Below are 19,805 nucleotides of genomic sequence, written 5' to 3'. Positions count from 1 at the left end.
CATGTGCTGTAAAAAAAGAAGTTGTAGAGTATATTCTAGTTATTTTGCTGAAGTTCTGTAAAATGGGTGTGAGCTACTTTTTCTTCCTGTCTTTGAGATCCAGTGGACCTTCTCTGTGATCTTATGCTATGATTTCCATCCCTTCTCCAGCTACTACAGAAATTATTTTCTGAAACAGGGGTCAACCAACCACAGCCCATGGGTTACATCAAGCCCACCACCTGTTTTTGTCAATAAAGTTTGATTTGAAATAAAGTCACACCCATCAATTTACTTATTGTTTCTGACTTCTTTTGTTCTACAAGGGCAGAGGTGAAGGTATAAAGCACTGACTGGCCCTTTGTAGAAAAGTTTGCCTGCTCTGAAAGACTCATTAAATAATTATAAATATTGCCTTTCTTTATTTTCTTTTCATGTGATTTATTCCTCTCCAGTAAAGTTGTGTGCCTTTTTGAGTAGATGTCATGAATTGTGTGACCTGGTATCTCTAAACAAGGCCAAGTAAAGTAAACTTTAAACAATAAATATTCAAGCTCTAGGAGTTTAGAAATTGTATATCTTATTTATTGTTGTACCCTAAGTATCTTACAGTGTGTTGAGTGCATAGATGTGCAAGAAAAAAATGTAAAGAAATGAAAGAATGTTGGTTACAGAGCTTGGGATATAACTAAAATATTTGATTTTAAAGACAAAATCAAAATATACATACTGATTCAAATCCAATGGCAGATGCAAACTGTACATTAATATATAAGGAAAAATCAAGTAGTCAGCTTCAAACATGGAGTCTAGCATGGGTCATTCAACCATTGAATAGATTGCAACCTATTATATTTGAAGATAACTGTCTTTATATAAATAAGCATTCAGATAGAGGATATTTCCTCTAAATAGTAAACACTCTTCCACATTTTTTTCTACCAACATAGTGCTGATTCTTTCAGACAACAGTTTCCATGCTTGGTTCCAACTTAAGACTAATTTTGCCTCCAAAAATATGCAAAGCCCACCAAGAGAGGACTTAATTGTTAGGAAAATAGTGCAGGTTTTTTACTTCTTAGTTGCTATTTTATTTTTTTATTACCTTGCCTTAGCTCATGTTATACTTTTTCTCATACTGATTTACAGGATCTAAAAATGAAGCTAAAGGAACATATTCTGAAGTCTGGAAATGTGGAACCTGCTTATTTTCTAGAGGAAAACTCAAAACCTGTAGATATCTGTTGACTGTTTAAGAGCTGTCACATCAAAATAAGAGTCAATGTGGCATTCTAGGAAATAATTTTGATGAGGTGTTTTCTGTTTGGCTTTCTAATATTATTTAGCAAAAAAAAAAAAAAAAAAATCGTTTTACGTGAAAATTATAGGCCAAGATGGATTCTCTGATGCTTTTGTGCTGTACCAGTCTACAGCTAGGTAGTATCATGATGCTCTAAGTGTTGTTTCACAGTCCTTTAGCAAATGTTCTAACATCTACACTCCTCCTTCCCTGCCCACATTCATTTGGGCCACTTCAGCTGATCACCTAGCAGCTGTTTCAGCATCCTGCTGTCATTCATCCTCTACACGTATCCAGCCCAGTGGAACTACATTAAAGTGAGCAGGGCTTCACTACAGGAAGATTGGCTGCCTGCCAGGACTTCATTATTAGTGATCTTTCTTATTGCTCATGTTTCATAGCCTCTTGGGTAACACTGAATCAGGGTTTTAAGAAACTAGATAGAGAGTTGTGGCAAGCCCACATTTCACTGCCTACACTCTGTAGATGCCAAGCTTGACTGGTAACAAGTACGTCCTCTGAACAAAGCAAATGTGTGTGCAGTTAACGTGGCATTTCAATTTCTGTGCACTAAGATGATTTGGCAAGAGTGGTGGTGACTGCACCTGCTTAACAGAAGGAAAATGCCTCATCAAAACCCCAAATAACATGATGTTATGCTATTATAACATCAGGGATGTTACCACAGCATATTAGTATAGAATATTGGTACCTACTTTTTCCATATCAACCAAACATCTATTTTCTGATTGCTCTTTTTAACAATCAAGATATGTGCATTTTAGTATGACAATGCTTTTATTTTAGTTAATAGTTTCAACTCACCAGCAAAATTAGGAAAAAACTCTGAAGAATATGAAATTAAACAGAAATACATTTGGAATTCATGTCTTATTTTTCAAATTCATGTCATATTTATCATTTCAAAACCAAAATGAGTATCAAAAAAGCAGAAAAAAGAAGGTTCGAAGTGCTTTCCTTCTTTGATTTTGGCCGAGTAGGAAATAAAGATTCATAAATGGGGATTATAATCTCGTTTTATAAACCAGCTTGCCAAATCATCTCCTAGATGATTACATCAGCCAATAGATTTTGAACAATGTTAAATATGAAAAATATTTAAGCATTATTCATTCTAATGTTCTCATATTTTAAATGAGAAAATAAGTCAAGCAGTGTATTAAATGTCACACGCTTATTTAGCAGCAGATTTGGGCCTACAATTCTTTTCATTTTACTCTACCACTGAAGAGATATGTTCTTTTATTTTAGACAGAAAAAGCCTCAGATTTTCTCACCACCATCCACTCCTTCTCCCCATTTTTTAAGATTTCTTCCCAAAATGCCACTTTCACTTTACCCTGGAAAGCTTTATTGTAAGTAAAATGGAGAGAGGAATCAATGAATTTTACTTTTTCTTAGTGTTTGGCTGAGCACACCATGAAAAGTCAACAAGATTTACTGACTGAGGCCCAGGCAACTCAGTATACTTTCTTGCTTTCCTTCAAGAATCATAGAGGGCAAGCACAGTGAAAAGCATACGGTATAAAAATAAAAGCACAGGACAAGGGGTCAATAAAACCTGTATCTAAGAGCCAGGTCTTTTATTAACCATATTATCTGTACACGTCTGAATCTCATTGACATCCTGTGTAAAATACAAACAACACCTATCTCATAGAGTTACAAGTTTAATTAAATGATTCATTCATTTAGAAAAAATATATATATTTTTAAAGAAACTACTATGTATTAAGGATTATTCCAGATGCAGGGGCTATTGTAGAGAACAAAACAAGTACAACTCTATCTTCATGGAGCTTTTATTCTGGTGTAGAAATCAGACAACAATCATAATAAATCTGTAAATTACATGGTATTCTATGATATAATAAATGCTATGGATACATTTAAAGCAGAGTAAGGAGGATGGAACATGCTGGGGGAGGACTGGTGGCCTGGACGTAGAGCGGTCAGGGTAGGCTTCAATGAGAAGGAGGCATTTGCAGGAAACAAGAGGCAGATATCCAAATGGATACCTGGAAATTAATATGTTCAGCCAGACAAAATATTTGATATGAAGACCCTAAGGCAGAAATATTCCTGCCCTACACTAGGAAGAATGAGGGGGACAGTATGATTTGAGTGAAGTGACAGAGAGTACAGGAAATGAAGGCAGAGATAGTGCAAGACTCAGGTCACTCAGGCCCTTGAGAAACTGTAAAGCCATTAGTTTTACAGTGAGTAAAATAAAGAATTAGTGATAGAGTTTTATCTGGGGCATGATATGGTCTTATTAGTTTATAAATGTTTCACTTTGGCTTCTCTATAGACAGTAGACCAAGCAGAAGTGAAGGGAAAATGAAGGTGTTAGAAGCAGGGGTCCAGTTAGGAGATGACCAAAGTCATTCAAGAGAGATATTATATCCCAAAAGAGGATTGAAGCAGAGGCAATGATGAGAATTATACTAGCTATAGTTCCCCTCAGTGTACATGGGGCATTGGCCCTAGATCCCTTCCCCATACCAAAATCCACAGTTACTCAAGTCCTGAAGTCTGCACTTCAGACACTGTGTATACAAAATGTCCCATAGAGGCTGGTTTTGTAACCTGCAAATACGGTATTTTTCATTTGCCTTTGGTTGTGGATATGGAACTCACTCATATGGAGGGTCAACTACATTTATTTTTTTTAAATCAATGTATTATCTGAACCCTCACAGTTCAAACCCATGTTATTCAAGGATCAATTGTACATATTTTTGAAGGTGGAACCAGCAGGAATTCCTAACAGATTAGATAGAACTAGAAAGACAAAATTAATTATTACACCAAGATTTCTGGACTGGGAAACTATAAGAATAGAGCACCAGAAGAATTGAGATCAGGTGTTTGTGGTAAAATCATTTGAAGACCAGGAGTTCAATTTGGACATCTTGAGTTTGACATGCCTATTGGGAAACCAGTAAGAGATGTTAAGCAGACATTATATAAAGGAGTCTGAAGTTCAGAAGAAATATAGAGGCTGGAGATGTAACTTGGGGAGTCATTCACTGATAGATTGCGTTTGAAGTAATATGAAATACTTGTTAATCTGATTATTCTGTTTTTCCCTACCAGATTGTATGAAGTTATTACGCTGCATTGTATGTTTTGTAATATTGCCTGTGGGCTCATTTTCAAAATAACTAAATCTGTGGGATTATGTTGAAGTCATGAAGTTAGAAAATATCGATTTGAAGTTGTACAGACCTGAGGAGTAATATAAACTCAGGTTAAAACTAGGACCAGCTTTAGGTCATTAATTTTTGTATTTTACATTTGCTTATTTTTATTGAACAGAAAGTGATTTTTTTGAGTCACCTATGTACAATATTGCTAGAAAACAAAATACCCTTAAGTAACATAATCAGTAAAGTAGCTCCAACAAATTACATCAAACACTGTATCCTGACGATAGTGACATTTAAAATATGTGACATATTTAACAACTAACCATAATATACCATACACATGAAAAAATACAACCTTCTCAGAGATAGAAATATTATAGAAAACATACTCTGATTGCAATGCAATAAAACTATAAAACACCACCATGTGTGGAAAATAAATGTTTTAAAACATCCTATAATTTGTAAGTAAAATGTACAAATACATAATACTTGGATCAAAGAAAACAGGCCTAAACAATGTGATATCTAGAAGATAGCAATTATAAAATTATTGAATATCAAAAGGAATATGATACAACTAAAGCAGTACATGGAGGAAATTTTAGATTCTTAAATATGTATGTTGAAAAGCAAGGAAATATACTAATCTTTGAATTCAAGAAGCTGTAGATCAAAAGAAATTATAGCACTCTGTGTCAATGGCAATGAAGGTGACAGTATACTCTTTACATCTTCCCAAACCCCCACATAAAAACTAAGCTCAACAACAAAATCTCAAACCCAGAGCAAACATTTACAATCATTTGCATAGTCAAATAATAATTTCTATTTATTTTCAATAATTGTAAAAATTAGTAGTAGTATCAACATTGTTACCCTAAAAACATTTTTATGCAATAAGCAATAAAACAAATTATAGTTATGGAATATTTTAATTTTATTGTGATCTGTGTTCTAGAGAACTAAGCTTCTCATTCTGAAAGAAAAGAGATACTGATGTATCACAGAAGAAATAAAGTTAAAATATATATATATTTATTCATTTATATGCATGTTTACACACAATAAATTGTCTCATGAATTCACACTATATCCTGTTGGAATACACACACACACACAGATATATACCTATGTACACAGTCATAAGACATGTATATATGTATATGTAGATAGAGATGTACATATAGATATGCACAAAGGCAAAAGTCAGCATCATGTATAATAGAGAAAACTTAGAAGCTTCACTTGATAAGGCAAGAACAACTAAAGGAGTTTCAATATCATAAATATATAATATTTGTTGTGACGGATAATTTTACACATTTAGGCTGGAGAAGAAAAGCAAAGGTATGAATATTTGAAATAGTGAAACTATAACTTAAAATACAAGTAAACAAACATCTTATTATGGAATATAAATTAATTTTAATTAGGTAGCTGAGGAAAAAATAGGTACAACTACCTCAACATAATAAAAGCATTTATGTAAAGCTTACAGCTAACATCCTACTAAGTGGTGAAAAACTCATTACTTCTTCTCTAAAATCAGGAAAAACGCAAGGATACCTGTTTTTGTAACTTCTATTCAACATAGTACTAGAAGACCTAGCCAGAGTAATTAGTAAAGAAAAAGAAACAAAGATATTAAAAAGAAGGAATGAAGTAACTTTTCTCTGTATTCAGATGACATGATCTTAGAATGCATTAAAGATTCCACAGGAAAAGTTACAACTGAAAAACAAATCTCACAAAGTTGCACACTCTACCATCGATACACCAAAATAGGTTCAATTTCTGTACAGTAACAATAAACAATCCAAAAAAAAATTTAGAAAACAATTCTATTTATAATTGCCTAAAAAATAAATCACTTAAAAATAAACTGTCAAGAAGATTAAAGATTTCTACACAAAATATTATAAAACATTGTTGAAAGAAATTTAAAAACATACAAACAAATGAAGAAACATCTCACATTCATTGATTAGAAGATAATGTTGTTAACAATATCCATCCTACATAAAGTGATCTACAGATTAAATATAATACCTTTCAAACTTTCAGTAGCATTTTTTTTTTAAGAAATAAAAAAAACTCGTTCTAAAATTCAAATAAAATTTGAAAGAGACCTCAATGGCCAAAACAATTTTGAGGGAAAAAAAAGTTGAAGAACTTACTTTCTGATTTTAAAATATATCACAAAGCTACAGTAACTAAAAGAGTGTTGTGCTGTCATTAAAATGGACATATTAACCAATGGAATGAAATAGCACAGAAATAAGCCCTTGCATGTACAGTCAAATGTCTTCAAAAACAGTGCCAAGGAACTTCAATGAAGAAAGAACATTCTCTCCAACAAATTGTATCAGGGAAGCTGGATATTAATATAGAAAAAAATGAATTTTGTCCTTGTCTTAAACTATATACAAAAATTAACTCAATGTGTGTGGAAGATCTAAACTTAAGTCCTAAAATTATAAATTTCCTGGAAGAGAACATAGGAAAAAGTCTTCAGGACATTAGACTGGACAATGATTTCTTGAGTATGAGACCAAAAGCACAGCCAATAACAAAAAAAAAGTAGACAAATTGAGCTACATCAAACTTAGAATCATTTGTGCATCATAGGACACAATCAACAGAGTGGAAGGGCAAGCTACAGAATGCAAGAAAATATTCTCAAATCATCTTTCTGATAAGAGGTTAGTATTCAGAACATATGAAGACCTCATAACACAAAAACAAACAAAAAATATATAATATATAATTTTAAAATGAGCAAATGACTTGAATAGACATTTCTTCAAAAGTGATATGAAAATGGTCAACAAGTATATGAAAAAAAAAATGCTCAACATCACTATTCATCAAAGTATTGCAAATCAAACCCACACTATCACCTTCCAGCCATTAGGATGGCTACTATAAATAAATAGGCAAATAAATATAGAAACTCTCTTCTCACAAGTTTTGTCGAAGATGGGTAGAAATTGGAAGTTTTGTGCATTGTTGGTGAGTTTGTAAAGTGTCGCAATCATTGTGGGAAATATTATGAACGTTCTTTAAAAAACTAAAAGTAGAATTACCATATGATCTAGTAATGCCACTACTAGGTATGTATCAAAAAGAAGTGAAAGAAGGGTCCCAAGAGATATTTGAATACGTATGTTCATAAAAGCATTATTCGCTCTAGCCATGAATGGTTAAACAAAATTTAGTATATACATACAATGAAATATTATTCCACCTTAAAAAATAAGGAAATAATGTCACATGCTACAACATGAATGAATCTTAAGAACTTATGCTAAATAAAGTTAGTCAGCCACACAAACACAAATATGAGTGATTCCAGTTATACAAAGTATTGGAAGCAGCCAAAATTATAGAAAAACAAAGTAGAATAGTGGTTACTAGGAGTTGGGGGAAGGGGCAAAGAAGATTGTTTAATGGTTACAGAGTTTAATAATTATAGAGTTTCACATTTGCAAGATGAAAAGATTTTAGATATCTGTTTCACAACAATGTAAATATAATTAAAAATGGTTCAGATGGCAAAAAGAAGGCAGAGAGGGAGCTAATATATGAAACATAGGCAAATATATATATATATAGTTCCTATATAAAAACAACTATAGAAAACATAATGGAAGTAAAGAAGTCATTCAGTAGTAGCAAAGTAAGATCAATGGCCTAGGCAAAATCTTTTTTTTAAAAAGTACAGGATCTAAATAAAAATGCAATGAAAGACTTAAAAGAATGCTTGAACAGAAAAGCATGCATTTCTCTTCACTCTCTAATATAAAGGTATCAGTTTTCCATAGAGTAATACTAAATGTATTGCAGAAGCAATTAAAAACACCAAAAATATTTTTGTTTGAAGCCAAAAAAACTAATCATAGGATTTGCTTGGAATAAAAATCTGTCAGGAATGGTCAGAAATTCTTCAAAAGGAGAATAATGGGTAAGATATAGGCCTATAAGATATAATGTTTATAGATGTAGAAACAAAGACAACAGGATACTTGCATTTAAATATACTGAGAAATGAATGAAATAGCATAACAACCCAGAAACAGATGTCCAACTAGCAATTTAGTGTACAAAAAATTATATTACATTTCCTGAAGAAATCCTTTTAGAATGAATAGAATTGAGTGACTCACGCCTATCATAATCCCAGCACTTTGGGAGGTGGAGGTGGACAGATCACTTGAGCCCAGGAGTTGGAGACCAGCCTGGGCAACATGGTGAAACCCTGTCTAACAAAAAATACAAAAATTAGCCAGGTGTGGTGGCACACAGCTGTAGTCCCAGCTATTGTGAGCTTAGGAGGCAGAGGTTCCAGTTTGCTGAGATCAGCCTGGGTGACAGAGGGAGACCCTGTCTCAAAAACAAAACAAACCAAACAAATAAGCAAAAATATAGAATTGAGAAAACTTTCTATCAGAAAAAAATAAAACATAAAAATAAATTTCAAATTCTATTTCACCCCTGAAAACAAAATAAACTCAGGGTTAAAAAAAAAAACAAAACAGAAAAAAAAATGAATTTATAAGAACATTACAATTAAATTTGAAGAATGTGTTTCACAATATTGGAGACAGCAAATATTTTCTAAGTATAGTGCAAAATTAAAATGTCATAAAATAAGTGCAGACTAATTGGACTACACAATTTTTTAAATTTTGCCTGAAAGTTATTATTATCCAACCAAAAAGTCAATAACAAATGCAATAAAAACATTGGGACATTGGATAGAGAAAATTTTAATTCTCAATCTTTTATAATGACCAATTACAAATCAATGAAAATCTGTGAAAATTCCTATAGAAAACTGGACAAAGAATATGAAAAGACAGAACATATAAAAATAAGTATGAAAGACTTGAAAAAATGAAATATATTGTATAAAACCCCAACTATTAAAATTTATTCATGATTTAAAATATGAGACATTATTTTTAAACCAACACAATTGCAAAGTGCGAAGGTTTGATTACACACTGTGTTGATGATGGAGTGGAGTACATGGACTGACATAATAAAAGCTGACTTACAAGGAAATTTGTTTATAAATAGCCAAATACTAGTTGCATGTAACATTTGATAGTTATTTCATTTTGAAGATTGTATCCAACAGATATTTTTACACTTTAGCACAAAGATATTTGAATAAGGATATTTATATCAATATTCTTTGTGGTAATAAAAGATTAAAAACAACATAAATCACCAAGAGATCATTTGCTAAATACATTATTTATTCCCAGGCTATGTTTAGTTATATTATTATGGGTATTGAAGAAATAAAACAGATCTGTATAAACAGATATCCATGACACCCAATTTGTATTGGAAAAAAAAAGCAAGTTGCCACAGAGTGTATATATTACAAAACCACTTAGATATTCAGAGATATATCTGAAATTATAATAGGCCACTAGTAGCTGGATATTTCTGAGAAAAGATTGAAAATACTGAAAGAAGGCATTGAAGGGACATACATTCCCTATTAACTGTATTATTTGAATTTTCTTGCTTATATTATTTGAATTTTTTCAGTATGAACATATAATGTCTATTAATAAAAAACAAGTAAAAGGTCTTAAGGATGAAAAAGGCATGATAGGGAACCTACTGTCAGTGTATTCTGTTGGTTTGCACTGTATGCTTTTTAAATCTTGAAGCATGAACACTATCTGTGTATGGACGAGTTTTTTCAAAGAGCTAACTCTTCTGATGTATCCCCGGAAATACAGCAGAAAACTGCTTGTGGTGAGAGGAAAAGTAGAGAACAACCTAATGACTCCAAATAGTGTAAAAAATATGCAATGCATGGATTACTACTTTTTTCCACTTGGACTCAGGTCGTTTAAGTATTATGGAGGAGAAATTCTTTCATTTATTCACCAAGTATTTATTGAGAGATTGTATGAGCTAGTTACTCTCCAAGGTACTTGAGATACATCAGTGAATAAAACAGGCCCAAATCACTGCCTGGCACTTTGGGGGAGCTGCAATCAGCCCTCCACAAGTGGTCACTTTTATCACCTGCCAGAAGCATAATTCTCAATATTTTTGAAGGACTATATGAAGTACTTGGAATCAATGCACTAGAAATCGTGAGTGCATAATTTATTGGGCTAACATGATGATAAAAGTGGATTAGTTGAAAGATGATATTCAGAAAGACATTTAGGCTGACCACATTTGATGTATGATACATTATATCAATAAGCAAAAATCAAACCATTTTTCAAAGTACAACCTAACAGACATTAAATAATTACATTTGGTTTCTGTGTAAAGCTTCACAGGTTTAAAATACTTTCGTATATTACTGTCATTTTCTTCTAACAACTCGATTATAGGAGGGAAGCCGGGCAAGTATTTCTCGCCCCATTTTATAGATGGAAATATGACCTTCATAAATATTGTGAATTTTCAAAGGTTAATTGGCTGGTAAGTGGAAGATCTTAAACTAGTTCCCAGGTTTAAAAAAATCTTAGTTCAGTTTTTAGCAATACATTCCTCCTTTAAAATACAGGAAAAAAGTCCTATAGCACTCCAACACAGGGTCAATTCATTAGGCCATAAAGTTTCACTGACAGTACGACACTGGTAGATGCCATTAGACCATGTTAAAACGCAGAAAGGCAATCTTTAAAAGTGTACATATGTAATGTTATTAAGAACATCAAAGATGCAAATATTTTGCACTAACATAACAATAAAAGAGATTACTCTGCCACAGTTTCATAGGTTCATTCTCTCTGGGAATGAAAGAATGAATAATGTTAGCTTCCATTCTTTTGAATGTTTCTTTGTTTGTTCTTATATAACTTCAAGAATTTTAATGAAAAATGTAATACTTATTTAAAGTAATCTTTTAGAAATTATATCAGGTAGACTATATTACTTATTTGTTTTTAGCAGATAGTATTGAAACTGAATTGACAAACATAACCATCATTTCTACTGAAGTATTTAGAAATGCTTGACTATTCATTAAATATAGTCTTCTGAAAATGCTCTAGAAAATACAATGGAATTGTGACTGATTTATTTTCTATGTGACGAGGATCACAAATCCATTTGAGAATCAGATATGGTGGTTTCTCAACACTCTTCCAAAATAGTGACAGTGAAAGCATCATCTTGGAAAACGTGATTTTAAAATGACATATTCAGTGTGACAACAGAGGTAGTCAGTGCCATACATATCTGAAAATGCACCATACGAATCACCAACACCCTTACTGATTGATGACCAAAGTAGGGCACAGACTGCACAAAATCTGGTCTCTCAAGAGAGTCTTTGGGTGTGGTTGTCATGCTCTCTGTCTTGATAGTCACCTCCATATATTTCCTATACATAAAATCATCACTTAGAGATTGCACATGTCTCAAGTAATTACCAAAGGGTTCTCTGATTAATCCACATGATTGAGAATACACCTCTACTATGTTGTTGCAAAGGGAGACACTTGATTGAAGGGAGGATTAGGGGCTCAAATTTAACCTGAGCCCAGGGACAAGTCATCACCTGCCCCATGATTGGGCCTGGAGCTTATCAATCTGGAGAAAGGGGCTTCTTCTTTTTTAAAATTTTCAGCGTTAAAAATATCATCTTTTTTTCTCATAATTTATACAAAAGCAGTCATCTCTTTTAGTTGCAGTTCTGGTTGAGATGTTAATAAAATTGAAAACCAATAAAAATACTTAGAGATAATTACTTTTAAAAAATCTTCACCATACTTTTGCAGAGCCAACTTCATAATAAAAAAAAATTATTTCAAATTTTATAAAATCTTAACATATGCCACAGGCAGTTGTTATGGTAAGCCAAGTAGGGGCAGTGCTAAAAATTACAACTGATCTAAAAACAGTCCATTTTGTCCCAGAAGCCTAGACCTACATAATTTTAGCTTTGTAGGATCTAATGATATCTAGTTCAGGTGTGTAAACTAATCCAATCATAGAGAAAACACTTTGTTAACCAGAAACTTTATGTGGAAACATCCAATAACACATAAATATGGATTAAAACTATGCAATTATGCTTACTTTGGGATTGTTTCCCTCATAAGAAAAGGTGCAGAAATCTAACAGACTGTTGGCTTCTGTGTGAAAGCCTGCATTACTTGAATGAAAACTGAGACATATGAAAGAACTAGGAAGGGAAGAGCATAGCAAATATGTCCAAGGAAGGATGGCATAGTGTAATGAAAAGGGTGTGTTCCTGGGAGTCTGGAGAACAGGTTTAGTTTCTGGCTCAGCCAACACTGATTTGCCTGTACGGCCTCAGGTTCTGTAGGCTTGAGTGCTTTGACCATATAGAAAATAGGCTAGATGAGGCATCTTATAAAAATCTCTCCAATTCTGGGAATCTAGGATTTGATGAAACCAGCAATTATCACAGCAGTGGTGGCAGCACTGGCTGCCTCAGAAGGTTAAATGTGGAAATAAGTAGCCATACTCACAAATAAGACAGAATTTATCTTTCTCCCCCTTCCCTGTATATCAAAATCCCTTGGAAGAAAAAGCCACCTTTACAGTCAAGGAGTACTAAAGTCAGGAAGAACTCAAGTTTAAAAATCAGAGAAGACTGAGTTTGAAATAGCTTTTCCATTCACTGTGATTTGGTATAAGTCAAATTATTCAACATTTCATAGCCCCAGTTTTCTCATGGGTAATAGGAGTATAATAGTCCATCTTGTGGAATTGCTGAGCTTGGCTGGACAGAGTTGGCCAATACAAGCTTTTCATTCTGCTCTAATAGAAAGCAAGCTTCTTGAGGTCAAAGATTAATGTAAAGATCTATGAAGCTCTAAGACACTGACCAGTAATTGACACACTGTAGTTGCTTTTTGAGTGTTATGTTCATTGAGTAATCAATTATATAATTAGTAGCAAGTGACCCAAGGACAGACTGTTATCAGAGCTGCTTTCTAAGGACAGCTGATGCAATCAGAATCTCTTTTGGATAGCATGCAACACAATTGACATCAGTTCTGCATAATACTTACAGCAATGGCCAAACGTTGAGGATCGTAGTGATCACCTTGACAATAAAGTGAGGTTTAAATTATGCTCAGGTGTTCTGTTTTACAGCCAGGGGAAAAGTTGCATATTTTAAAACCGTGTCCTTTTTAAAGCACAAGGACAAACACTAGTGATTAAAATATTAACTCCTAGCTATTTGGAAAATTTGACTATCTCATTTTCTCTTTTACAAAACATTCCAAAAACAGAGGCTTACAATTCTGTAATAGAAAATGTTTAACAAATCTCATTGACAAGCAATCCCTGCAAAATAAGAATAGAAAATAGACATGGCATTTGTAAATTTGTTATTTATTTGTGCTTAGATAGCCCCTGAGTAAAACATGTAGAGGTTACTCTTAATTTATAGATTGGTCTATTCATATGACAACGGTCAAATATTCTGTACTTCAGTTTTGAAAAGTATTTGGCCTACTAAATTACAAATATAAACTTAAAGATTAATTAAATGAGATCTATAGTACAAAGAATTCATTAGAAATTACCTGTGAGGCCTACACATTGTGGAAATAGTGTTGGGGTGATAGGATTGGGAGGACTTGTTTGTGCATATGTTGATGTCAGTGTGAGTTTGTGTTTTACTTGAATTACTTATTTCAAGAGAGAAATAATTTGAACACACTTAAAGTTTATTTGCTAAGATTTTAACATCTTACTGACTTTAAGTTCCCAAACTGTACACTCAACATTTTTAAATGTGGGAGATTTGGACAGATATTGGTTAGGCAAACAGTAATTTAGCATTTTTCTACAATTTTAAAGTTTTTTTTTTTGTTGTTAAATTTAGTCAAACCGAAATTTAGTCATTTCTTTTTCAAACTTTTACATTTGACATAGTAAGTTTCACATTATTTCTTAAATCTAGTTAATAAATCTTAAATCTAGTTAATAATGTGATTTCATTTTCCTAATAGAAATAATCATGAATCATGTTTTATTTGATTTTGAGGTCCGTATGATTCCTCAGTATTGAGAAATTATAAGTTCTAAGATTAGTTGGTCTGCCAAATCTCTTATGCAAGCCTCATATGTTTGAATGTGAGTTAATTATTCATGATCCATTCTTCATTGCCTCACTCCTTGTAGTAGGGGAGAGTTAATCTATGTATCTAGATAAAAATGATGTTTTATTGAAGCAGTTGTGTAACATTGTCTATCACCTTGACCAAACTGACTTTTATAGAACACTGAACCCAACCAGAGCTGAATAAGCATTCCTTTCCCAATCATGCACACAAAACATTCTCCAAGATAGATTGTACGTTGATAAGTAAATAAATCTAAACAAACTTAGAAGAATTCAAGTCCTGAAAAATGTGTTGTGTGACCATACAGAATTGTATTAGAAATTAATAGCAGTAAAATATCTAGAAAATTTACAAAAGTTTGGAAATTTAACAACATAGCTCTAAATAATACATAAGTCAAATAAAAATTATTAAGTATATTATTTAAATTGAATGTTAATAATACACAACATAAAATTTGAGATGTAGCCAGTGCAGTCCATAGAGGGAAATTTATAGCTACAAATGTCTACATTTAAAAAAACTGTAAGATCGAGGGGGGAGGAGCAAGATGGCCGAATAGGAACAGCTCCAGTCTCCAACTCCCAGCCGAGCGACACAGAAGACTGGTGATTTCTGCATTTTCAACTGAGGTACTGGGTTCATCTCACTAGGGAGTGCCGGACAATTGGTGCTGGTCAGGTGCTGCAGCCTGACAAGCCAGAGCTGAAGCAGGGGGAGGCATCGCCTCAACTGGGAATCACAAGGGGGAAGGGAATCCCTTTTCCTAGCCAGGGGAACTGAGACACACAACACCTGGAAAATCGGGTAATTCCCACCCCAATACTGTGCTTTAAGCAAATGGGCACACCAGGAGATTATATCCCACACCTGGCCGGGAGGGTCCCACGCCCACAGAGCCTCCCTAATTGCTAGCACAGCAGTCTGTGATCTAACTGCAAGGCAGCAGCGAGACTGGGGGAGGGGCGCCTGCCATTGCTGAGGCTTAAGTAGGTAAAAAAAAGCCGCTGGGAAGCTCGAACTGAGTGGAGCTCACAGCAGCTCAAGGAAACCTGCCTGTCTCTGTAGACTCCACCTCTGGGGACAGGGCACAGCTAAACAACATAACAACAACAACAACAAAAAGCAGCAGAAACCTCTGCAGACGCAAACGACTCTGTCTGACAGCTTTGAAGAGAGCAGTGGATCTCCCAACACGGAGGTTGAGATCCGAGAAGGGACAGACTGCCTGCTCAAGTGAGTCCCTGACCCCTGAGTAGCCTAAGTGGGAGACATCCCCCACTAGGGGCAGAATGACACCCCACACCTCACAGGGTGGAGTACACCCCTGAGAGGAAGCTTCCAAAGCAAGAATCAGACAGGTACACTCGCTATTCAGCAATATTCTATCTTCTGCAGCCTCTGCTGCTGATACCCAGGCAAACAGGGTCTGGAGTGGACCTCAAGCAATCTCCAACAGACCTACAGCTGAGGGTCCTGACTGTTAGAAGGAAAACTATCAAACAGGAAGGACACCTACACCAAAACCCCATCAGTACGTCACCATCATCAAAGACCAGAGGCAGATAAAACCACAAAGATGGGGAAAAGCAGGGCAGAAAACCTGGAAATTCAAAAAATAAGAGCACATCTCCCCCTGCAAAGGAGCGCAGCTTATCGCCAGCAATGGATCAAAGCTGGACGGAGAATGACTTTGACGAGATGAGAGAAGAAGGCTTCAGTCCATCAAACTTCTCAGAGCTAAAGGAGGAATTATGTACCCAGCGCAAAGAAACTAAAAATCTTGAAAAAAGAGTGGAAGAATCGATAGCTAGAGTAATTAATGCAGAGAAGGTCATAAACGAAATGACAGAGATGAAAACCATGACACAAGAAATACGTGACAAATGCACAAGCTTCAGTATCCGACTCGATCAACTGGAAGAAAGAGTATCAGCGATTGAGGATCAAATGAACGAAATGAAGCGAGAAGAGAAACCAAAAGAAAAAAGAAGAAAAAGAAATGAACAAAGCCTGCAAGAAGTATGGGATTATGTAAAAAGACCAAATCTACGTCTGATTGGGGTGCCTGAAAGTGAGGGGGAAAATGGAACCAAGTTTGGAAAACACTCTTCAGGATATCATCCAGGAGAACTTCCCCAACCTAGTAGGGCAGGCCAACATTCAAATCCAGGAAATCCAGAGAACGCCACAAAGATACTCCTCGAGAAGAGAAACTCCAAGACACGTAATTGCCAGATTCACCAAAGTTGAAATGAAGGAAAAAATCTTAAGGGCAGCCAGAGAGAAATGTCGGGTTACCCACAAAGGGAAGCCCATCAGACTAACAGCAGATCTCTCAGCAGAAACTCTACAAGCCAGAAGAGAGTGGGGGCCAATATTCAACATTCCTAAAGAAAAGAATTTTCAACCCAGAATTTCAAATCCAGCCAAACTAAGTTTCATAAGAGAAGGAGAAATAAAATCCTTTACAGATAAGCAAATGCTTACAGATTTTGTCACCACCAGGCCTGCCTTACAAGAGACCCTGAAGGAAGCACTAAACATGGAAAGGAACAACCGGTACTAGCCATTGCAAAAACAGGCCAAAATGTAAAGGCCATTGAGGCTAGGAAGAAACTGCATCAACTAACGAGCAAAATAACCAGTTGATATCATAATGGCAGGATCAAATTCACACATAACAATATTAACCTTAAATGTAAATGGACTAAATGCTCCAATTAAAAGACACAGACTGGCAAACTGGATAAAGAGTCAAGACCCATCAGTCTGCTGTATTCAGGAGACCCATCTCACATGCCGAGACATACATAGGCTCAAAATAAAGGGATGGAGGAAAATCTACCAAGCAAATGGAGAACAAAGAAAAGCAGGGGTTGCAATACTAGCCTCTGATAAAAGACACTTTAAACCATCAAAGATCAAAAGAGACAAAGAAGGCCATTACATAACGGTAAAAGGATCAATTCAACAGGAAGAGCTAACTATCCTAAATATATATGCACCCAATACAGGAGCACCCAGATTCATAAAGCAAGTCCTTAGAGACTTACAAAGAGACTTAGACTCCCATACAATAATAATGGGAGACTTCAACACTCCACTGTCAACATTAGACAGATCAATAAGACAGAAAGTTAACAAGGATATCCAGGAATTGAACTCATCTCTGCAACAAGCAGACCTAATAGACATCTATAGAACTCTCCACCCCAAATCAACAGAATATACATTCTTCTCAGCACCACATCGCACTTATTCCAAAATTGACCACATAATTGGAAGTAAAGCACTCCTCAGCAAATGTACAAGAACAGAAATTATAACAAACTGTCTCTCAGACCACAGTGCAATCAAACTAGAACTCAGGACTCAGAAACTCAATCAAAACGGCTCAACTACATGGAAATTGAACAACCTGCTCCTGAATGACTACTGGGTACATAACAAAATGAAGGCAGAAATAAAGATGTTCTTTGAAACCAATGAGAACAAAGATACAACATACCAGAATCTCTGGGACACATTTAAAGCAGTGTGTAGAGGGAAATTTATAGCACTAAATGCCCACAAGAGAAAGCAGGAAAGATCTAAAATTGACACTCTGACATCACAATTAAAAGAACTCGAGAAGAAAGAGCAAACATATTCGAAAGCTAGCAGAAGGCAAGAAATAACTAAGATCAGAGCAGAACTGAAGGAGTTAGAGACACAAAAAACCCTCCAAAAAATCAATGAATCCAGGAGTTGGTTTTTTGAAACGATCAACAAAATTGACAGACCACTAGCAATACTAATAAAGAAGAAAAGAGAGAAGAATCAAATAGATGCAATAAAAAATGATAAAGGGGATATCACCACTGACCCCACAGAAATACAAACTACCATCAGAGAATACTATAAACACCTTTACGCAAATAAACTAGAAAATATAGAAGAAATGGATAATTTCCTGGACACTTACACTCTTCCAAGACTAAACCAGGAAGAAGTTGAATCCCTGAATAGACCAATAGCAGGCTCTGAAATTGAGGCAATAATTAATAGCCTACCAACGAAAAAAAGTCCAGGACCAGATGGATTCACAGCCGAATTCTACCAGAGGTACAAGGAGGAGTTGGTACCATTCCTTCTGAAACTATTCCAATCAATAGAAAAAGAGGGAATCCTCCCTAACTCATTTTATGAGGCCAACATCATCCTGATACCAAAGCCTGGCAGAGACACAACAAAAAAAGAGAATTTTAGACTAATATCCCTGATGAACATCGATGTAAAAATCCTCAATAAAATACTGGCAAATCAGATTCAGCAGCACATCAAAAAGCTTATCCACCATGATCAAGTGGGCTTCATCCCTGGGATGCAAGGCTGGTTCAATATTCGCAAATCAATAAACATAATCCAGCATATAAAGAGAACCAAAGACAAGAACCACATGATTATCTCAATAGATGCAGAAAAGACTTTTGACAAAATTCAAAAGCCCTTCATGCTAAAAACGCTCAATAAATTCGGTACTGATGGAACGTACCTCAAAATAATAAGAGCTATTTATGACAAACCCACAGCCAATATCATACTGAAGGGGCAAAAACTGGAAAAATTCCCTTTGAAAACTGGCACAAGACAGGGATGCCCTCTCTCACCACTCCTATTCAACATAGTGTTGGAAGTTCTGGCTAGGGCAATCAGGCAAGAGAAAGAAATCAAGGGTATTCAGTTAGGAAAAGAAGAAGTCAAATTGTCCCTCTTTGCAGATGACATGATTGTATATTTAGAAAACCCCACTGTCTCAGCCCAAAATCTCCTTAAGCAGATAAGCAACTTCAGCAAAGTCTCAGGATACAAAATTAAAGTGCAAAAATCACAAGCATTCTTATACACCAGTAACAGACAAACAGAGAGCCAAATCATGAATGAACTTCCATTCACAGTTGCTTCAAAGAGAATAAAATACCTAGGAATCCAACTTACAAGGGATGTAAAGGACCTCTTCCAGGAGAACTACACACCACTGCTCAGTGAAATAAAAGAGGACACAAACAAATGGAAGAACATACCATGCTCATGGATAGGAAGAATCAATATCGTGAAAATGGCCATACTGCCCAAGGTAATTTATAGATTCAATGCCATCCCCAGCATGCTACCAATGAGCTTCTTCACAGAATTGGAAAAAACTGCTTTAAAGTTCATATGGAACCAAAAAAGAGCCTGCATTGCCAAGACAATCCTAAGTCAAAAGAA

This window comes from Chlorocebus sabaeus, chromosome 3 (genome assembly GCF_047675955.1).
Source record: "Chlorocebus sabaeus isolate Y175 chromosome 3, mChlSab1.0.hap1, whole genome shotgun sequence".
NCBI lineage: Eukaryota > Metazoa > Chordata > Mammalia > Primates > Cercopithecidae > Chlorocebus > Chlorocebus sabaeus.
This window is presented reverse-complemented; position numbering follows the sequence as displayed.